The sequence below is a fragment of the Manis pentadactyla genome, chromosome 14 (genome assembly GCF_030020395.1).
Source record: "Manis pentadactyla isolate mManPen7 chromosome 14, mManPen7.hap1, whole genome shotgun sequence".
Taxonomy (NCBI): domain Eukaryota; kingdom Metazoa; phylum Chordata; class Mammalia; order Pholidota; family Manidae; genus Manis; species Manis pentadactyla.
Window position 1 is genome coordinate 10,701,373 of NC_080032.1, and position 16,912 is coordinate 10,718,284.

The 16,912-nt window shown below is 46.4% G+C and overlaps 1 long non-coding RNA gene across 1 annotated transcript; it reads left to right on the top strand.

Moving 5' to 3' along the window:
• Window positions 1-122: 122 nt before the first annotated feature.
• On the top strand, window positions 123-1,319 carry LOC118924229 (uncharacterized). Its single transcript, XR_005029508.2, has 3 exons — window positions 123-236; window positions 353-566; window positions 850-1,319. It is a non-coding gene; the product is annotated as an uncharacterized LOC118924229 (long non-coding RNA).
• The last annotated feature ends 15,593 nt before the right edge of the window (window positions 1,320-16,912 follow it).

Here is a 16,912-nt window from a genome sequence, read left to right on the forward strand (position 1 = left end):
GCGCGGCGGGCGGGCCCGGGGAGGGGCGGGGCCATGGACCCCCGGCGCCCACTGCGCGCCTCCCCCCGAGCGGCTTCGGTCCCGGCTGCGGCGGCCGTGGGCGGCTGGACTCGCCGCGCGCGGGCGGCCCTCTGCAGCGCTCCGTGCCGGTGTGCATTGATTCCGCCGCCCTCCGTCTCTCCCCCGCTGGCTCGGTCGGTCCCCCTGGCTCCGTCTGTTTCTCTCTGGCTCTCGGGGTCCGTCCCTCCCACCTGCCTCCTTTCATTCTCTTTCACTTTCCTTGCCTCGCCTTCCTTTCCTTCCTCACTTCCCCTCGCTCGGACACCCATCTCTGCTTTATTGATACCTTCAGCGTTCCCTTGGAAGGCCTCTCGGGCCCTCGGATTGAGACCGCCAAACCAAAAGGATCCTGAGTCTCAATGGAAACCTGTTCCTTCAGTATCGGTAATTGGTGGGCAACCCCTTTGTGCCTAGCCCGGTGCGCCACGCGGAGCAGTGCAGACACAGGCCCTGCCGCCGGGAGTAACAAGTCTAGCCAGGCGTCGGCAATTCCCGGGTCATCGCAGGTATAAACCTAATAATCACTGTGCTGGGGAGAGCGGTACCAAGAGAAAGTGGGGGGGCAGGATGAGTGTGTCCTGGGATTTGGGGGTGGAGCATAATGAGGGGTGGAGGGCCCTGGGAGGCCTCTCTGAGGTAGGGATGTGTGAGTCAAGGCCTGTGGGAGACACATAAGCCAACAGTGGCCAGGGGATGTGTTAGGGACTCCAGGGCAATCACGCATGGGCAGGTCTGGCAACACGTGTGGGACTGGGACTGCTGGCCCACAGTACATCTCTTCTGTCTCAGAATCGGTTTTTGCTGCCCCAGAACCCACCATGTTCCTGACCCAGAGCTCAGAATCCACATGTACTCAGGCCCAGAATCTACCTCTGCTACCATGTCTTACAATCCATTTCCTCTCTGTCACCTCTCCCTTTTCTCAACTCCAAAGGAGGAAGACTTTTTTCTTTTATTCTACTAAAATAAACCAAAATGCATACATTGTGAAACCATAACATGCACTGCCAGTCATAGAGGGGTGTGAGCCCCAGCAGGGTGGAGAAGGTAGGAGGGCATTTGCACCATCTCACCTTCAGAAAGTTGTTCAAATTTCAACTTGTCCAAAGGTACTCAGACATCACACTGACAGCGCTGAAAAAGAAAAACATCGTTCATATAGTTGTAGATGTGTGTTCCATTCCTGGACCACACCGTCTGTAGTACATTATGAATGAATACTTTCTTTACATCCAGTGATTATCTTTGCCCAGTGCATGGTAAGAGTATTTATTTGTTCACTTGGCAGTATTACCATACACAACATTTTTGCTGACCCTGTTTGCCATTTCTTCTGGGAGACCCTGGGAGGTGAGTTCCCCCAGAGAAGGGTATCTACACTTACCACAAGGAGCTTGGTGCATGAGGGCGCCAAATAAATTGTTGCTGTGCTGATGGACGGACGAGTCAAGATAAGGGCCAAGTGCATCTAAATTGCCTGCCTCCACCTGGCTGCCACCCCCGTCCTCCGATGTCTGTCTTCTCTAGGGCAGTCATTCCCAGCCCACTCTGAGGCTGCACAACCTATCATTATGGCATCTCATACACTCGTGGGGGCCACCCAACTCCTTCCTCCTGCAGATGGAGTCACTGGGGGATGAAGAGAAAAAACATGCCTTGCACGATCAAGGTCATGGCAAGTCAGGAGGGGAATGTATAGACCCTCAAGAAAACACTTGATGGGTGCATTCAAGAAACCAGTACAGTCACTTTAGAAAGCAATTTGGTAGTTGTTAAAACAACAAAAACAAATGTGTAATACCCTATGAAACAGTAATTTTACTAGTTTATATCTTCCCTAGAGAAATTCTAGGGAAAGGAATACTGATGTAAGCAGAATTACACTTGCAGTATGATTTCATCTTCCTAACACATCCACACAACACAACGTTATTCTATGTTTCCTGTGGTATATATGTATATTTATATAAAAGCAGGAGAAAAGCAGTAGAAGAATACGCTATTCTGTTCTCTTAAAAGCTTAAAATATTACAGTGTTTGTAGATGCAAAGAATATCCCTCAGAGGAAGCACACCAAATTCATGAGTTGTAATTTCAGGGGAGGTCAAGAAGAAATGAGAATTGGGCACAGAGAACTCCAGTGTTTTCTGTATGTTTTAATTTGATTTAATTGTTTCAAAAGGATTTAAATGCTTCTGGAACAAAATCTAAAGAGGACAGATGAGTTACTAGGAATACCTCTCTCCCCCATCCTTCAACTACCTGGTTCCCTTTCCTGGAGACAATCATTATAACCAATTTCTTAATCATCATTTCAGGAAAATGCGATGTATTTGCAAATGTACAGAGGTATCTTAACTTTTAAGAAGGAAATATTAGTATGTTATTAGTGATATTAAAATAGATTTAAAAAATAAATTTGAAAGTTACATTGAAGACTTTTTCAAGAATGAAGAATTGTTCAACACAAAAAAAATCTTGATAGAATTCATCACATTAAAAAATTAAAGGAAAAGAATTACAAAATGTCTCAATAAATACAGAAAAAACATTTGACAAAATTCAATAGCCCTTCATGCTTAAAAACTCCCAGCAAAGTAGGAATAGAAGGTATATGTAGTCTGATAAACAGCATTTATAAAAACCTACAAGTAATATCAGAAGTTGAGTGCTTTGCCTGAAAGATTGGTACCAAGAGAAAAGATTTTCACTCTCACTACTGTTACCCAACATTGTACTGGACTTTCTCACTAGTGTAATAAGGCAAGAAAAGAAAATAAGAGGCATTGGAAGAGTAATAGAAAAAAAACTGTAATAGCCACAAAGCTGTAAAGAACTCAAGAATGAATTTCACTAAAGTGGGGAAGATGAAAAAAAGTGAAATAAAAATATTAAAGGGCACAGAATAAATTGTGAATAATGACAATATATGCAAAGTTCATGGATATGAAGAGACAACATCATAAAGGTGTAAGTTTTGCCAAATTATCCATAAAATTTAAATCAGCTTTTATGAGAATCTCAATGTTTTTAGTGCAAACGAGGTAAAATATCATAAAACTTACATAAAAAAGCGGAGGGAAGAAAGCTAAAGTAAAAATGAAACGAATAAGAAATGAGCAAAGGATAGGGGCAGGCAATTCTCCGAAGAGGAAACACAAGTGGCTCATGAACACGTGGGAAGGTTCTGTGCTGCACTGCTCATCAAGGATTAAAGCCATGACGTGATGCCATTTTGCATTCATTGTGTTGGCAAAAGTTAAAAAGCCAGTTGATGCCAAGTGTGTGCTGGTGAGGCTGTGCAGTGACAGTTGTTTCACACTCCAATCTGTAGTTTGCTTTTCCAGCAGATCAGTGTGTGTAGCATATTATTGGTATTAAGTGTGAATGCATGCAAACAATATGGTATACTGTTCAGGGAATATGTCTAATATATATGTACTATTATATACATGCATGCATTTATATATATATACATTCAGGGGAAAATGTATATATTAATATGTACTAATGTAAATAGCAAAAATCTTGCCTAGGGATGATTAATACAGATTCATGACAGTATTATGACTATGGAGGGAGGAGGAGAGGGAAATGGGATCAGGGAGGGACACACTGGGAGGCTTCACGGTATTTGTAATACTTTATTCCTTTACAAAAACCAAAGCAATTAAGCAAAAGATTAAGATTTGAAAAAAGGTGAGTGGTGGGTAGATAAATGTTTGTCCTATTATTTTCTATGAATGTTTGAAATATTATAGAATTATAAATTGTAAAAAAGGCAATTTGATTAGGTAAAATGGACTTTGATTTTGCAAGTTTGGATTGCAAGTTTCCCATGACTTGAGCTATGTGGAGATACTGAGCAACAGCTCTTTCAACTGTGTCCCAACTTTGAGTTTCCTAATAGCCCTGTAGGGGCAACAAGAGAAAGAGGGAGAAGAGAGTGGGGGTTTGGGGGGCAAGCACATGCTCAGCAGTCATCAGCTGCCTCCCTCTGAGCCACTGGGCCTTTAGTAGCTTTCTATATTGACCTTCTGTATTTGGTGGGTAAAGGATCCTCAGGCAAAAAAATACATTTGTAAACCCCTGTCCCAGGCTACCGCACATTACAGTTGGGAAGCTTTGCTCTGGAAAATATCAGGATAAACCCAAGTCAGAAGTTCTAGGGGAATAAGTTTGGCTATCTTTCCACATGGAATTAGCACACTGAATGATACTTTGGTTGGTTAGCATATGCAGGTGAGTAATTCTGTCTGTCCAGAAAGGAGAACCACACGCGCCTGTTATCAGGTGCTAAATGAGTTCCAAGAACTAATCTAAATCACCTTGAGCTGATCCGATAAAGTGCTGTTAACATCTATTTAGCACTTGAACAGAAGGTGAACTTCCTGCTTACAGTGCAAATGGGTGGAACCAGACATGGGTCTGCTGCTTGTGGAGCCCAGTGAGAGCTTGTGCCATGTTGGAGTAAGTCAGTCAGAACATCTCCCCAAAGCCACCACCTGTCCCTGCCACTGCCTGTCCCTGGGTCACCCTGCACTTGATCTGGCTCATTCCCTTAACCTGGACCACTTCAGTCATTCCACATTCTCTAGAAGCTTTGCAGTGGCTTTGACTAGGGCCTGGAAGGTGGGTATGAGAACCTATAAGTCTCTGGATGGGCAAAGAGACATGAGAAGCATGGCCGGGTTCATAAGATCTCTACAAAACCTGGAATGGAGTTGAACCCTTAAATGACCCAGATGGTGTTTTGACAATACACTTAATAACCCGCTTCCCAGAGCCTTTCTTGGAAGTAACAGACCATGACCATGATAAATTCCCATTTTTATGCACCCAGTTGGGGTTGACAGGAAAATTCTTTAAGAACCAGTTGTGGATAAAATGAGAGTTCCTGTGGCCAGGATTCTCACTTGGCCGTGGTTGACTAGCTCACTGCACACCTGTGGGCAATACATGGCTGTTGACTCTATATAAAGAGCTCCACCCAGTGCTCTGGGCGTGACACGGTGGCAGGGCTGCAAGGCTGCAGGAGAGCAGAGCAGAGGCTGGAGTGGTGGCTGCGCCGAGGACAGAGGGGCCCAGAGGCAGAGACGGGCTTGCTGCCTGCAGACTTGCTCTGAGAGAACGGGACTTTAGTGACTGACCTGCCACCTGGAAATAAAGTTGGGTATAACCCTTTCACCCCAAGAACGTTTGCTGTCATTTTCTTTGGTCACACTGAATCCATAGCGAACTTGCCCGGGGCTGAAACTCGTTGGCAAGACACCAGTTCACTATAGTACCAGCCCATCAGAGTGGATGCAGGACTGTAAAAAACAGGCTGGGCATACTGACCTACATCAGTCCCAGACCAAGTGGTACAGAAATGTAATCATGAAATTTCAAAGATGCCGTGTCTGAGCCCAGGAGCAGATGTCTTAAAGCTCCCAGTTAGAATGGAGACTTCCATTCTGAACCTGCTTTGTCCACATTCCCAACAAAGGGAAATTGTGCTGCTTATCAGCTACTTCTAAACTCTAGGAAGTCAACTGGGAAGACTCTTAATTCATTCAACACAAATTGTTGCACAAAACCATGTGCTATGCCCACCGAATACACAGCACTTGTTGAGGACCGGCAGACTTCTGTGTTAAATCCAGCACAAAGATATGTTCACTGTGGCCCATGCAGGGCTTTAAAATTTTTTTCAGTATTTAAAAATTAGGAGACACTGCAGAAAAATCTGGATTTCTGGCTTCTCTTGAAAAATGTCAGCATCTGGCCACAATGGGGCCAGACTTGTGCAAAAATGCCAAGTTGGCAAGTGGGCTGTCCGCTGCAGTCTCCGCCCGCGGGCTCTTCTTGCTCCCGACCTGGAGGACAGTTATCACTTGGCACCATCATTGCTTTGCACTGTGCGTGTGTTTTTACTGGGGGAATATTTCTCTGCTTCCACGTCTCTGTCAAAAGTAGGAGAACAAAAGCCAGACCAAGAGGGCTGAATGATTTTTATTAGCCTTGGCCACTTTCCTTGTTTATGTTACCTGACATAGGCTGTAGGCACTGAGTTCGCAGCTCCTGGAACACAAGGATGCCAGCAAATAAAAAAATAAAAAGAGCGGACGCCTGCCTCAGGGAACTCGCGGGGGGAATGGGGATTAAACTTGACAACCTATGAGAATCCTCCCCCTCCCACCACCCATGCCCAGGCCCCGGTGGCCCGTGGAGGAGAGGGACAATGAGTGCAAAGGCAGTGAACAGCTTGGCATGGTTAAGAAATGGCAAGAAACCCACGTGGCGGGGACAGAGGAGAGGGAGCAGGGAGGGAGACGAGTTTGGAGAGCAGGCTCGGGCCTTGAAGCCCTGGCAAGGAGTTTGGGTATTATTCTAAGTGGCCTTAAGTGGGTTCTGCTCTGCACCTGCAGAGGCTCTTGAACAAGGCTTGGCTGTTGACAGAATGTGTTGATGAGGGCAGGTGAGGGTGGCAGCAATAGCAGGAGAGAAGAGAGGTGCATAGGGCTGGCTTTTTTTTAGTATCAGTCAGGTGCCCGGCAGTGGGAGGTGGCACACTCCCACTGGGTCATTGAGAAGGGTTACATAAAGGAGTTGGGCAGAGTTTAAGGAAATGTCAAGGATGGGGCAGTACCCAGGGCTAGTAACAGGGCAGAGTTACCCCAGTAGGCATGATGGGTCAAGGGCGAGTGGTCACCAGAATCTACAGGTGGAGACAGTGTTTTGAGAGGGCTGTACTCACCCCATATGGGACACGGTCAGCCGCTGGGACCCCACAAGGAGAAAGCTTGGAGGGATGTCCTCACCCTCCTCCTGGCCTCTTATCTCCTGCTGGAGCTCCCGTGGGCCACACCCAAAGGACGCCACATGAGAAGGAGCTCATTGAAGGAGACCACTCAGGTGAGCCACCTCAGGGCCGGGAATAGGAAAAGAAGCCCAGAGCATGGACCTGGGGGGACAAAAGGAAGATATGCAGTTCACCCTCCAGGACATGGGGAAAGGAAATCGCATCCCTAAGTGGAACAGGGGCCAGACCCAGGTGTAGTGTCTACGCACTGTGGATATCATCTGGGCTCCCCCAACTTCAGGGCAGAATAACCTCCTGGATTCAGGAAGCCCAGGGACCAAAGTCAGGGGGAAACTTCAGGATCTGGTTTTGAAGATAAGCAATTCAGATGCAGACTCAGAACTGCCAAGATGGAGCAGGAAGCACCTTCGATTGCTTGGGAGTCCCTGGAGAGACATCCCTGATCTGCTATTACTGGAATTTGCAACTCCTGTAAAAAGCGGCCTGGGGTATGACTCACCGAATTGGTGTCCAGACCATTGCCTCCACGACTCACACTCCTGTCCCCCAGGCTCCTCCTTCCTTCTGCAGCTGCAGCCTGAGAAGCACTTGCTCCCTCCAGGGAGGGGCCGGGACTTGGCAGCAGAATCTTTGCCTGGCCCGCTGCTTTGCACACCACAGGGAGCCAGAATTTCCTGGCTTCCAGAGAGAAAGAAGCATGTCGGAAGCGACGAGACAGTGTAAGTCTCCTAGTCTCCTCATCGTAGGTCACGTTCCTAGAGGGAGAAGGTGAGTGCTGTGGAGCCACAGCTGGAAGTCACCTGGATCACCCTTACAAGTCCTGGCACAGTAAAGGAATTTAGGACAGCTCCACAGAGCTAAGTCTTTTTGCATTTCTCATTAATTAATTTGGTTTTTGTGTAGCTGGGAATTTGCAGCAACCTGAACCAGATGCATTAAGGTTCAGTTCACTTTTTTTTAATGAAAAGCTGCCTTTTTACTGTCTTTTCTGTCTGCTTTCCCCCTTTGCTTCTACCTGTCAAAGCTAGTCACTTATCAGCCTCACCAGATTCTATCTCTGCGGTGGCGTGGGAGGGTGGTCAGGTCACGATGTGATTGTGATACACTCAATGTGCCGGTTGACATCTATGTCCTATCTAGAATTGAGAGGCTGTGTACTTAACAGTTCCTCTGAGTCTTTAGCTGGCCAAGTTGTCATGATTTTGGTTAACCTGACATGCACTGTTCAGTTTTTTTTTTTCTCATTTACAAACTCTCTCTTCACTTGGTGGAAGAAAACAAGGAGCTTTAGGCTCAGATCTGTTTGAATCCCAGCTCCACCCATCCCTGGCTGTGTGTCCTTGCATGTGGGTTATTATGTTCTCATCCTACTGTTGCAAAGATTAAATAAAATGACACAGGCAAATCACTTATTTACTGTCTGGTTTAGAGGTAATCACAAATATTAATTTCCCCCTGTTCCCAGCCTCCTAACTCACCAAAGCACACACATTTTAACCCTTTTTATCCAAGCTGTTGATTTGGGAATCTTGCTTAACCCCAGGAGTTACACTGGACTTGTCTTACTGATTCCTCCAGTCATTCTCCCTTCTGGAGTGGTCTTCTCCTCTTTACTTACCTCGGAATCATCTTGTAATATCCAAGTACTTGATTTAATAGTTCTTCACATCTTTATATCCTGCCTGGGTGAAGCCCACCCAGAATAATGATGAAATCTTTTGATGAAAAGAGGAGAGAACTTTCTCCAAACTGCTCAGCCCCAGTGATGTTTGTGGGCTCCCAAAGCACTCCTCCCTAAGTGTTCTACTTGCTTACGCACAATGAAAATACTAAAATTTTTACCTTGAGCCTTTTACAGTTCAGTATTTAATAGTTTCTTGTCCTTTATTTCTAAATGATCCTCTGTGCTTGAATTGCCCACTTTAGAGAGTTACCTTGGAGGACAAAATTACAGCTTCTATTTTCCACCTTCCTCCAGTGCCAGCCTTCCAAGAGGATACCCCATCAATGCTCTTAACTCACTGGCCAATTAATGGCCATGCTGGGCATTGAGTAGGTGCTTGAAATGTGGAAATGGTGACAAATGCAATAATAATAAGAGCTTGTTGGATGTACAGCCTCCAAGTTTCTTCCTTTCTGGAAGACGCATGGGTTGGTAGAAGCAAAGAGGAATTTTCCTGTTGTTATGTAACTTTTACTTTGTCTCCCCTGTTTCCTGCCCCACTAACATTCCCTCTCCCTAAAGGAATTGGTTCATTTCGCCTCAAAAAGGATACGCCCACAGTATGAATGCTTAGGTGGACAGAGAGTCGGGACTTTTCAGGGCCACCAAAAGGGAAACTACCACTTTTGCCTCTGCTGACTCACCTTGCGTTTAAAGCATGAGTGAGCAAGACAGGTGGACAGATGGCCCTTGCCCTCTGGATATGTGGAAATGATATTTTACTCCTGTGCCCATCACTGATGATAAAGCAGTGGCATAAAAATGAAGATTAGAACTGCCACACCTCACTGTCAGCTGGTGGTGGTGGTGGTGGTGGTGGTGGTGGTGGTGGTGGTGGTGGTGGTGGTGGTGGTGGTGTGTGTGTGTGTGTGTGTGTGTGTGTGTGTGTGTGTGTAGTGCAGCAAATAGTCTCATCTTTCATAAAAATGCTTTGTTTGAGACTTCTTCAGCTCTTCTTCCCAGCCCCAAACCAAAAACTCTTTCAGTCTTTCCAGTTTCAGTTGCTGCCCCCACCATTCTTCCAGAGGCCTTGTGTTAAATACTGGCATCCAGTATTTATCAGTATTGGTTCCTCCTCTCCTAAGTGCTTGCTCATCCAGAAGACTGTACCGTTATAGTCTCTCCCACAAGCATCTCTGTTTTCCACTCTCTTTGCCACCATAGCAATTCCGACTTGCCCAATTTCCCAGTCTGCCCCACCGCCCCCACTCATCCTATACATCATTGACAGTTCAAGCTTTCTAAAGCAACTCTCTGGTTTCAAAGGCTCCCAATTTATCCACCAAAAAGATATGTAGACTCATTGGCTTGGTATTCAAGACTTTTCAAAAGAGAACCCCAACCTACCTGGCCAAGATTATCTCCTACATGCTGGCACTTTCCTGCCTCTACATATCTGCACGGGTTGTCTCAGTGTCTGGGAATGCCTTCCTTCAGTGTCTTGTATCTGTAGAAATAGCCACATTAAGTCCCCACACTCATCTACCATGCTGGGTGTTGGGGATCACAAAATGAATACAGCATGCCCCCAGCTCCCAGTGGAGTTCACAGTCTAAGAGGCAGGTCATTCAATAAAACTCGTGGTTTCAATAATTCAGGTTCATCTGGAGGTACAGAGAAGAGGTATCTGGCACAGACCTTGTTTGTGGGGCAAGGATGGTGGGGAGATAGAGAAGCTGGTGCAGAGGAAGGGATGTTCGGGTGGTCAGGTGAAGATTAGATGGCAGGAGATGAGCCAAAGAAGGAACCAAAACAGATACCAGGGGACCACGGAGAGCCACAGCCAGTTGCTCCGTCACGTGGCACGTCTCTGGACAGACTGTATAAGTGCCTCAGACCATTTCACTGAAGAGAGGAAGAGAGGAATTTTCTCCCAGCTCTTGATACTCCTTGGTCAAAGCTTCTCCTTCAGGGCAGTAAGCCTCCCACCCTCACCTAGCCCTTTTGGAATCTGCTGGGGAGGCCAGACCCTGGGCCCTGTGGCATGGAGCGTCATCCACTTCTGGATGTGAGGAGGAGCACAGGCCCCCTGAGCCTGGTGTGGTCATGGGCCAGGTGCCAGAGCTGCCGCGGCTGCTGCCAAGACCCCAGCCCCACTCCAGGGGAGGCAGGGAAGCCAGCAGTGGGGCAGTGCAGGCTTTGGCTGTGGTAGTGGTACCTGGGCTTTCCAGTAGGCAGAGGTTAATTTTGAGTGCTACAACCTGTCCCTTAAACCTCAGCTATACTTATGCCAACCTATGATGTCTGGCTTCCATACTATAATAATCAGCCTCTATATTGGAGAAACAAGGCTACTACATGGAGGGTGGGTTTGAAGAGCGTACGTTTGGGAGCAGAGAGATTAGCTAGGAGGCTACTGCAATGGTCTTAGCAAGAGACGATAAGCATCTCTACTAGGACAGTGGTAGTGGCAATGGAGAGAAGAAAAAGAACTTGGTAAATATTTGGGGGATAAAATGAACAAGATTTCATGATTGACGGATGTGGGGATTCTATTGACAGAATTGTGTACCCCCAAAATTCGTATGTTGAAGCTTTAACCCCCAAGATAATGGAATTTGTCGATGGGGCCTTTGGGAGGCAATCAGACTTACATGATGTCATGAGGGTGGGACTCATATGATGAGATTAGTCCCCTTCTCAGAAGAGACACCAGATAACTTTTTCATTTTCTTTCTCTCTTGTTCCTTGCTATGAAGACTAGAATGAGAAGATGGCCATCTGCAAGCCAGGGGGAGAGCTCTCACCAGAACCTGACCGTGCTGGCACCCTGATCTCAGACTTCCAGCCTCCAGGACCCATAGGTAAGATTCATTTATGTTGCTTAAGCCAGTGAGTCTATAGTACTTTGTTATGGCGGCCTGAGCAGACTAGTAATAGGGGTTGAGGGAGAAGGAGGAATCAAGATTTTATTCCCAAGTTTCTACCTCAGAAACCTGGAGGGAAAGATGGTGATTCCAATATGTGCAATAGAGAAACGAGAAGTCTTCCACTAACAGTTTGAACCAGGGGAAAAAACCAAGGGGATAAGGTCACAGTTTTCTAATGTGCCAAACAAAAATCAGAGGCCAGATTAGGAAGACGTAATGCACAAGCTTTTATAGCAGAATAGAGAAATTTTTTAAAATTCCAGTTTTTGTGATTATTGTTTGACTCTATTTTTAAAAAGTTAATTGGATATCTTCTTTAGGAGTCTAAAAGAAATTTCATCTTGTGGTTCTCCAGTCTGACAGCTGTTACAGGAAGCCGTTCTCTTTCGTTTTGCTTTACCATCTTACAGAGTAGATTTAAAAAATAGATATATAATCATCCAAGTTGAGGAGTTCTTTTTTAGCTGCGAGAGTAGGAGGTAGATTGGCATGCAAGAGACTCCGGGTTCATTTGGCAAGTGTATGCTGCATTGTCCTGTCAAGATTTAAACTCTGTGAATAGCAAATAGGCTGTTGGCCATCCCCAAATGATGTCTGAAGTCAGGAGCCTAGGGATCAGTGGATTTGCCTTACTCCATATCTCCCTTGAACTTATTTTTAAAAGGACAGGATCCAGACAGGATGTTGGGATCTAGAAATGGTGTCAAGCCATCCTTATTATCATTTGTCTTTCTTTGTTTTCTTTGCAAAAATGTGCTATTGTTTCTCTTTCAAATCAGGTCTTAGAAAAATATATTGCAGGGACAGGTTTGGACATCTTGACTTGCAGTTTCCAACAGGTCTTTCCATAGGGGCTTTTTTGTTTCCAAGGAAACCAGTGATGTTTTGAAGAGGCGGTGACAGGTTCAGCACAGCCCAGCCATCACGTGGAGTGCATATCAGTGTATCAAGTTAAAGTCGGTGGCAAAATTATCACATTCTGGGGCTTTCTCTGACACGGCCGACCTGACATTCTAAAGTAAGAGAAGCAGAATGAAGATGAAGTTGTCTTTTTTCGCAGCATTCTGGGCCTGTATACTGTTCCTCTCTACATCACCAAGTCTTTCGACTCATCCTCAGCACTCCCACTTTAAGCCACCAGCAGAGGAGATGCGGTGACTGCTGCCTGTGAGACATGTGTGATCACAGTGCTAGGAAGACGAGATGGCTCTGGCAAGGGGACATTCCAGGCCCACTGGGTGGCAGTTCCTTCCTTGTGGAATTTATCCCCAGGAGCCCTAGCTTGTCTTGCTAGAAATTTTCAGGCTGGGTTAGTTGCCTTAAGAATTCCTGAGTGTTACATATTTGTGTGTCGGGGGGAGAGAGGAGCATACATTTTTCACAAGTCCTGAAATTCTGCTGGATTTGGGAGGCAGTCCTGAAAGGTGTGTGACCCTCCTGCAAAAGCCCAGTTCTTAGTGGACCAGGTAAGGGGCGGTGTCCGCAGGAGAGCAGTACTGGCCTTCCTCCCAGCCTCCTAATGAGCTGGGTGTGGCACATGCTTAAAAAGAAAGAACAAATCCTCTTTGAGATTCAGCCAAACATCTTGCTAGTCTCACAACTGCAAAAGGAGAAACTTGTATTTATTCAGTCTGGATTTCATAAGCCATTTGGCCGCTGAAGAAAGACCTTTGTTTGTCTTGTCATGCACTCTCATCTTAGAATCTGCAGGAGATGCCACCTCTCCTCATGGCCTGTGCCAGTTCTTTGCATCTGTGCTCCTTGCTCCAGGGCTTTGAATGGACAGCCCCATCTGGTGACACAGGTGGCATGCCCGCAGTGTCAGGGAATTAATGCCCCTTGAGAGCAGCCTTTACCCAATGATTGATGGGAGGTGAGGGGCAGTTATCTCTGCTTTCTTGCTGCTAAGTGCAGAGACTACTGTGTGTGTCTGCACTGGCTCTCAGGGTTCTCTGGTGGAACAGAGCTCCATTAAGCAAGTCATGCACTAGCTCTCTGCACCTTTTATTGACGACCTCGCCCTCCCTGCCATGCCATTTCCGTACTGACCTTTGGATATTTCCTGGGAGGGCTTTTTTTATATTTATTTTTATTTTATTTTCCCACCATTAAAAAAAAAATGAGGTGCAGTTCATATAATAACATAAAGTTAACCAGTATAAAGTGACCAATCAGTGAAATTTAGTGCGTTTACAATGTTGTACAATCCCTTATCTAATTCCAAATCAGTTTTGTCACTACAGAAGAAGACCTGGCACCCAGTTAAGTGGTTCCTCCTCTCCTCCCCTTCCTTCAGTTCTTGGAAACCACCAATTTGCTTCCTGTCTCTATGGATTTACCTATTCTGGATTTTTTTATATAAATGAGATCATACAGTACATGACCTTTTGTACCTGGCTTTTTGCACTTGGGATAATGTTTTCGAGGTTCATCTACATTGTAGCATGTGTTCTTCATGTGTAGCATGGTATTTCACTCCTTTTTATGGCCAAATAATATTCCATTGTGTGGATATACCACACTTTGTTTATTCACTTGTCCATTGATGGGCATATGCACTGCATCCACTTTCTGGCCATTTTAGATAGTACTGCCATGAACATCCATGTAAGAGTATTTGTTTGAGTCCCTGTTTCCAATTAACTGGGGCTTCTACCTAGAAATGGTATTGCTATGATGTCATATGATAATTCAACATTTAACTTTTTGAAGAATCACCCAACTATTTCCTTGTAGTTATCCAAGGGTTCTGATTTCTCCACATCCTCACCAACACTTAATTGTCTTCTGTTTTTAAAATTACGTCTATCTGAGTGTGTGTGAAGTCGTATCTCATTAAATATCCTTTTCATGTGCTTGTTCCCACATTTTTTAATTTGAAAAATTACGTACACATTGGACAGTCAGAAAAGATGAAAACAGAACACCTACATACTCCCTTAGATTTAATAGTTTGGATTTGTCTGAGTAGTTCTTGGTGGTATTATTTAACTTATTCTTCAATCTTGGGTATTTTCTGTAAACTTGAAGTTTTGTCTAGAGGCCTAAATAGGTTTCAACTTAGTATCTTTTATAATAATAGCAGACTAGAGTACTGAGCGCTTGCTGGGGCATTTCTCGCACATCTCACCGAATCTCAGAATGACTCTGTGTGCAGGAAAACAGCAGCTGTTTCTGCCTGCCCAGAATCCACAGGCTTCTCTTCTGATAGCAGCACTCTGATTTTCCTCTCTGAAACCAGCCGTCCCTCCTGTGGTCCCCCTGTTTTGTTGATACGGACCCAGGCCTCTTAGCACCAGATACACCTGACCAGGCCATTGCAACTAGAGCCAAAGTGATTGGCCAGGGAGAAAAATGTGATCCAGTGACCTCCAGTGAGAGCTGGCCTCTGTGCTACTGTAGTTCCTAGAATAGATGACTCGTCTTAGAGCCTTAAGACTCGCTGTTTCTTAGGTTCGCTAAAGAGCAAGCTGCCAAGTAATTATCGAAGGGCATCATTTGTAAGATACATCCTGATTTCAGAATGTCCAAATGTAAAAAGAAAACCTGTTTTAGATTGCTGGCCATCTCACCTTCCCGAGAAGGGCCTGTCTGAAGAGTCGGCTGGTGTTCCTGAGAAGAGCTGCTCGACTAACCACAGCCCGTGGCCTCTTCTCTAGTGGAAGAGACAGTCACTGGGAGACCACGGGCTGGAGCTGTGTGCATGCTCAGGAGCGGGCCCAGCCTCCCTGAAGACTTCCTGGAAAGGCCCTATACTTGCTTACCCATCTCCACTGACCTCCAGGGTCTTCCAGGCCCTTATATTTGCAGGGAACGCATGGACACCACTGTAGTGAGGAGGGCGGGACCAGAAGCAACCACAAGATTCCCAGAGACGGGACTGTGGTGGATGAGACCTTCCCTTGGGGCCTCTAGTGGTGGTCAGGGCACCGGGTAGGAGGTCTTAGGCACCACCATCTCCAAAGATGTCTGGGCTCGGGAATTATACTGTTTGAAGGGTGACCACTTTGCTGTGTGACACTCGACAAGTTACCCAGCCTCTCTGAGCCCCCGTTTCCTCATCTGTCCCAGTTTGATAGTTATGGGGCTGCTGGGAAGATTCAATAAGCTGATCTCTACAGAGCTTATCACAGCACCAAGCACACTGTGAGTGCTTAACCGCTTGTTAGCCGTCACCCTGCCCTGGGTAATCCTGCCCTTCCTCGGCTGGCCAGCCTTGAGCCCAGGATGTTTGGTTCCGCGGCTGTGTTTTTAACACCTCCCCAGGAACTTCTTGCAGCCTTGTTCTTCCCTCCCTCTCTCCCTTGTCACTCTCTCAAACTCACAGCTAAATTGTGATAAAAGGGATTTGTGGCAAATGGCTCAGCAGGGCTAGGAGGCAACCGCTGGGCATGTCTGCTGCACGTGTTGACAGACTCCAGAAAACAAGGCTGTCACCAGCCCAGCTTCCCGCGGTGCTCACAGCGGGGATGGGAGGGGAGGCAGCCGGAAGGCAAGGCTGGATGCTCGGCAGCTCCCACCAGGACCTCCAGCTTTGTATCTTTCAAAAACACAAAGTTTAGGAATGAGGTTTTTGTTTCAGGCGCTGCAGCTCCCTGAGGTCATACTATGCGTTTTTTTTTGTTGGAATCTTAAAGGTCAAAAGTTTTTTTTTAACAGAGGTGGACACGGGAAAAATCCAGGCAGGAAATGTGCATGGCAGGTTTCAAGGCAGCCCAGAAGGTGAGCAGCCTGACAATTGGGTCCTGGAAAAGGGACCTGATGCGCTGGGGGCGTGGTACAGAGACCTACAGAGAAGGAGCCAGAGAGAGACAGACAGAGAGATAGACAGAGACAGGAGGAAACAGAGACAGGGAGAAACAGGGAGAAAGACAGGGAGAAACAGGAGAAAAGAGATGGAGAAACACACAAAGGCAGAGAGAAAAAGGGAGACAGAGAGACAGAATCAGGAGAGAAACAAAACAGTGAGAGAAAAGGAAGACCGAGGAAGAACAAAGCAGAACAGAAACAAACATGCAGAAAGGAAAGGTTGTTAAATGGGAGAAGAGAGAGGCAGGAGCATGGAGCCCGCACCCCCGGGCTTAGCACCTGGGAGGGGTTAAAATTTGTTAACTTTAAGAGAAGAGATCTGAGAAAACAGGGAATAAAAGCGGAGAGAAGCAGCAGAAAGCAGGGAGAAAAAAGCAACAGAGGAGAGAGAGGCAGAGAGGAACCGGGAAAAGAGGTGGGAGGGAGAGAGGGGTCTGGTCAAGCCGATGACGCTGGCACCTTAACAACCGTTTCTCTCTCCTGGATTCTTCCTCCTGCAGGCCGAGGGCTAGGTTAGCGCCCCTGCAGAATTCCATGCCTGTGGAAGCCTGCGCCCTCGTCTAGTATCCAGGCTGAGTTGCAGGCTTACGGATCTGGTTCTGTTCACCTTTCCTTCCCCCAGGTGCTGCCCCAAAGTAGACCCCT